The following is a 6,749-nucleotide window of genomic DNA, read 5'->3' on the forward strand; positions in this document are numbered from 1 at the left end:
ACCTAGAGAAGATGAAGACCACGGAGAACATTCTCTCTCACAGATGCATTCTGTAGTGAGCCTCATTAGACTGAGTACAAATTCCTATTTAGCCTTTAACCTTTGTAGGCAGGGAGTCATCATCCCACATAGGATTAACCCACATAGACTCTCATTTCCACCAACTGACAGAAATAAGCACAGATCACAGCAGATGAATAGTCTCCTCGCGAAACCTTTGACACAGTGCATTGGCTCCATTACATTGCATCTGAAAAGACTGAAACATGGTCAGTCTGACAGGTTTGATACTGCTAAGCTAATAACAAAATATAATCTTCTAATATACTGCAGTACAAAAAAAATCATGCCATTCAACTATTATGTATATAGACACAAGATATGTAAAATATCCATAGGGATGAATATGAAACAGTAAAAGCAGTAAAAGTAAAAGTGATTAGAAAGAAACCCCATCTACTTGTGTTGTTGATCTCTTTTACAGTTCACCAGCCTATAGCCCTTTAACTGCACAGCCCATTGAAAGCAGGAGATTTGGAGCATTTTGGTCAGCCATTATTTTGTAGCTAGATTACATCTCTTTGACCTTGATCTGGTCCACTTTATGCAGTCATGCTGTGTTTTGTGGTAGATTGGATTGTACAAAGTGTAGTTGGCAGATTTACTTGTGGACATCACTGCTTGTTCCAGCGGGAAATCCCAGTCTGAGTCTGTTTTCTGTTCCTGCGTCCAAATGGCATGATTTTACATTGTTTCCTTCTTTGAATACCCATAAGACTTAGATGCAGCGAACAGTAGTTATTTTTGGGAGCCTGTTTCGATAATTGAAAAGCATAAGTACAACAAGCAAATATCGACTCTCTGATTGTCGCTCAGAAGCTAGATGTCTTCTAGATCTGCTTAAGATGTGGCAATATCATACTGTATACAATCTGTCATATCTAATCATACCTGTGTAGCATTAACATGTCCTCTCATTCTCAGTGCAAAAACCTAAACCAAAACATCCACCTTGAGACTGCTGTGTTCAAATCACAGAACGAATGTCATTCAGCAAAAAAACAGTTGTGTCCTTCCCAGCAGCAGGCTTCCACCAGGCAGCACCCAGGCAGAGACCACTGTTCAACATTTTGACTGATCATGTATGTGTGTCTTTTCATACAGGATAGATTCATCATTCCAATTTGTCAAGCCGATGGAGAACAGAGCTAATTATGTGCAGCCAGGCAGGGGACTCGGAGAGGGACTCCTGTTTAGGGCCTGTCTGAGGCCCTCGTTTACCCTGCTCCAAATGAGGAGGTATCAGAGATGGGTTGGCACTCCAGCAATTAATTTGATGAATGTTTTAGCAGTACAAATAGTGGCAGTCGGGTGTCTCTTCTTCTGCTTCCAACACCACGGCTGTCACCGTTGCTGGAGCCCAGGGCTCATCAGTGTAATGGATGGGTCCCCACCAGGACTATTCTTCAAACAAACACTCATAACAACATAGAGCAACCTAGCAGGGATCCCAAGGAAAGACGTCTGTTTCCTTGTGCATTTGTCCATGTGCGAAACAACTAGTGTTAATTCGTTGTTGTAGTTGGTTCGGCGTTTGAAACAGGTCATAAATGGCAGGAAGGAATGAAGGTTGTGTGGTCAAGATCATGGTATGCTGCTGGACCCTACAACCAAAGGTGGAGTACAGCTGAATGACGGCCCAAGAACCCAAACAATAATTCCACACTGCCAAGCTTATAGGAAGGGATGAACGGCTAATTACTGGGTAAGATTGTGTCATTGGTGTTGTATGCTCACAGCTTAAAACAATAGCGACGGATATGCTAACGACTCAGTGCCACTTATACTCTGAGGGACTCTTTAGGAAGTGGATACACACGAGGGACGGGAGATGTCACTCCTGAAATGATGGATCACATTATTAGATTAGAGGAGAGCAAGGGCGGCTGCTGGAGATTTGCAATTCACAATTCACAGTTTGGAATAGACCTGTTCTGCATGAAAGGAATAATTGGCCGCCTGTCACCGCGTCAGGGTGTGGAGTCTAACAATGAGGGGAACCTAGTAATAAATCAGGTCAGCCTCATCAGGAGACAAGGCATTACTCAAACATATGCAGTATGATCCTTTAACATATTGATGTAAGAATTACATGATAATGTATTCAGCATAGCAAGTACGGATAGTTTCACCGTCCACTAGATGTAATGTATGTATGCTGATTTGGACTTTAGGATGAACCGTATTATTATAGCATTGGCGGCAGCCGAAGGCGAAGTCTACAGCCAAGGGTTTCATCTATATCTTGGTGGCCATCTCCATTAAAACTTTTCGCCTGCAGTGCTGTGTCATGACCTTTTTTTAGATCCTTGTCACGTTATGTCAGGGGAGGCTGGTGGAGGTAGAAATCGGAGGAATGGAATAAGGAATGATATCAAGCACGAGGAATGGCATCAAATGTGAAGAATGGTATCCAACACACAGTGTTTCATACTGTTCCTATACCTTACAATGAATGACCCCTATCCTCCGATTTCTACTTCCACCAGCCTCTAATGTGTTACCGTCCGATAGGTGAGTTCCCAGTAAGCTTCATCTAGCCTAGCGCTTGGATCTTCTAATGCCCAGTGTAGATGATCAACAGTACTTTCAGGGAAACATCCATTACAATGAATAAGACAACATACATATACGTACTATACTTCTGTTTTCACTGCAGACAGGCATCCACCAGAGTGAGAGACAGGTGAGGTCACAAAAAAGTTATCTTCAGGTGTGTTGTTGGATTGGTCAAATGAGGCTCTGGAGGTAGATGGCTGCGTCCTTCTCCCCCCCCCCCCCCCCCACCCCCCTTGCCGGCTCCTTAGGTCAATGTGAAGACAACTGGAAGACACATTTCCGCGTCAGTACCCTTGGAACACCTTTTGTCGTTGAGTCCCAAGCCATCGAGTCAATAGCCAAGGAACATGACACAACCTTTCAGTGTCACTACACATCAACTGCAACAGGCAATGGCACAGCTTTCCGTTTGACCGCACCACACTCCCACCAGGACCCAGAAACACTCACTGCAACCTCTACACTCTGGTAAAGAGGCCCATGGCTTCACACGCGAGGTGAGTCACGACCTCTTCTTGTCCTCCAAAAAACGGCACAAGGTTATCTGTGGGGCAATCCATACCCCCCTGTGCTATTTTAGAGACGTTTATTGTGTTGTTGTCATGGGGATTCTTTGTACGGAAACGTCCTCAAGAGCTGGGTAGGCTCAGTGAGTGGATGGAATATAGTACAGTACATATGACAATTCCTCATGGTAGTCCACAGGCACATTCTGGTCTAATGTATGTGCGTTTCTATTTCATTATTTGGTGTAATGCTCTTCTTAGACTATTGTTATGTCTCCATGGAGAATTGTATTTTGGTTGACTAAAGGGTTCCAGACTGACTGAATGGTTTATTGTTTTATATTTGTGATTGAGTGATTTTCCCCACTCTGACCTCAAGGACATCCGGTATGTTCTATGTGGCCAACGTCCATGACATTTGGTAACACAGCAAATAGGAGATGTCATGTGCCTATCTAACTTATTTGTGATATATGACAGTGAGAGGGGAGGAAGGGATGAACGGATGGATGACCAGGCTCCTTCTCAGCCAAGCTCAGCATTGCCATCTACTGGACAAGGGGTGCTATGACCTCAGTAACCAATTGTGTAATATAGGACATTCAACAAATGAGGAACAATAGGACAAAGTAAAAACAAAAATAGTATTTAATGTATTTACAATAAACATACAATCATGTAATCTTTTACAAGTCATATACATAAACTTAAATGTTTTAATATAAATGTATGTATTTTTAAAAAGAAAAAAATTATTCAAAAGAAGCATTAGAACATATCTAAAAATCTCTGTTGACACTTTGAAAATATATGCGTATATTTTCATATTTCAATGCCTTTTCTTTTCAAAGATTTCCTGTAAAGTGCCATGAGCTTGATATATCACCCACTACATTAGCCAACACATTAATATGAACCTTTACAAACATGGTAAGCACTAGGTTTCCCCTTAAACCAAGAGCTGTGCTCGCAAAAGGCTTAAATCAATCTATGTCTCTGCAAAGGGAAGGTTCAATACTTCCATAACCAGAGGTCAGCTGAAAATCTAATCAGTCTTTCACAAGGCAAGATTAAAAGAGAGCAATGAAATAACATGATGTTTACAAAAAGCAAATGTTTTACACAAGAGTTCATTTTCATCACAAGGCAAAAAGTCTCAAGCACCTCGACAGTGCCTAAAAGAAACAGTCCTCTTGCCGCAAGTGAATAAAAGGTAAAGCAAGCGGTATTAGACTTGCCAATGGGCCGGTGCACATCTGGGAGACCTACAGAATGCTGGCGTCTTTGCGAGTGTACATTGATATGGCACTCCTCCACTCCTAAATGATGATGGAAGTCATGGAAGTGTGTGTGCCTAAACCAGGCACATGTGTATTAGTAGTACTGCTATTACGTAGTTTGGCTATCATCTAGAACAACTGACGTCATCTAAAATATCAGTCATCTCTATATCTTAAACATTGGTGCCATTTACCACAAGCAAAATGACATTTTCTTTTTGAACAAAGCAACAAACAGGTACCAGCTTTTGCCATTATCAATGGGGAAAAAAAACGAGTATTAAATTAAGTAACTTCACCGGTAAAAAAGCCTACATATTATTAACAATTAATACATCATAAATAACATCATATTCTAGAGACCAATATACAGCATTTTATAGGCAATACTTTTGGAACAGACACTTAATATTGTATGATATGATCAAATTAATCTTGGGATATCAGAAAAGGCTACATACAGCTCCAGATCCCATGTGCATGTGGTTTCCTTTTTCTAATCCAGCATAATGGTGAATCAAGTCCTAGTCCGAGGACATTCTAGAACACTTACTGTATATGACATCACTTTGGCACTTTTATGGCACAACATTATGTACATAGAAAAAAACTGAATTACGATGACACGTCGGATGGACAACTCATACCCAACGCCTAGTTGTGTGAGAGAAAAATACACTTAGCAGACATTTTAGTCACAGGTTTTGAAATACTTTATTCTAATTTACTGTAATTTGACCTCCTCACTAGCACCTAAATATCAGGACAATTCTTTAGCCATTACCGTTGGGTGTTGGTGTTCATTATCATGATATTGTTGACAGTTACAGCCAATTTGTACTGTGTCTACACAGGAATCTTCTGACGAGTTAGGTTAGGAGGACATATGCTGAGCTCAACACTGTCATAACACCTTTACAACACTGTTATAACAGATAAATCTCAGGTAAAATCACCAACAGCACAACTAATCATGGCTCTCTAGTCACTGAACTGGTTTGGCGTTCTCCTATGACGGGCTACAGATATCACTTCTATTAGGAATTACATACGTGATGTAGGCCTACTGTACTTTATTAGCTAATGAATTGATATGGTTTCAGTCATGTTACTGTAGTGTGGGTTGTCTGAGAGAAATATTATAGAGATATGCTAAATACATGATATGTTTCAGTGGTAGACCGCTCAATGGATGAGTCCATGTTTTTGATGCAAAACGTATTAAAATCTTACAATGTAAGTTGATCGAAATCATTTAAAAATTGAAATATTCATTATGTAAATGTTTCTACAGACTGGTGATGTTCTCCACTTTGCTACATGTACATACAAACTCATGTACAGTATACAGTGGCACTGCATCACTGTGGACACAGCATTGCTAGAACACTGTCAATAATAGAAGTCTTTTGTAAATAATAAAATTAATTATTATCTTTGTGATACCATAAATATGTAAGCCAAAGTCAGTATTTGACCATTATCCATGAAATAACTGTTTTGGCTATGTCAGAATGCACTATGCATTATAAAGCCTTTTGTAACGAGTCAAAAGTACACAAGAGGTTAGAACAGCTAAGTTGATTTAACCCTTGTCAAGTCATCATCAACCTCCTCAATGTCCCGTGCAAGTGACATGACATACTGAATATATCTTTTATTGTTTCATTACATGCATTTTCGAGCATGCTTTTTAATTAAAATAATGTCACCTGTCAGTCACATTTCTGCTTTTTTAAATCTGCTTTTGGAAGTCATAGCTCTCTTGACGGAAATTGATATATTCATGAAAGTCTCTATTGAGGAAAAACATTCTTCGTGAAAAAGAATTAAACAAAAAATGAAAATAAATAAATTTATAATGTTCTCTTATAAACATCTGGATGTATCGTATCATGAGAGAATGCTTCAGATGGGGATACACTGAAAACCATTGTCATTGACTTGATCTAGCTACTAAAAAAGGAAAAAAAGGACAGTATGTGAAGTGTCAACACAGGTAAGTTGACCTCCGTAAGTTGACCTCTGTATGAATCTTGTGCAATGTTCACAAATACGAACACTACACTGAAATAATTAGTAAAGGGATAAGCGTTATGTAGTGCCAGGACATTCCTATACTTCTCATGTAAATGTCAATATATATATATATATATATATATATATATATATATATATATATATATATATATATATAATTTATCTATAAAGCAGAGACAATGGGTCAGTTACAATGAAAATCTAGGTGAGATGATCTCCATTTTGAGTCTTATCTTTCAAAACATCTTCAACTTCAACCCAACTAAAATCTGTAGTTTTAAGATAACCCTGCGAGTAAACCTTG

This window comes from Nansenia antarctica (assembly GCF_963989245.1).
Source record: "Nansenia antarctica genome assembly, chromosome: 9".
In the NCBI taxonomy this organism is placed as follows: Eukaryota; Metazoa; Chordata; class Actinopteri; order Argentiniformes; family Microstomatidae; genus Nansenia; species Nansenia antarctica.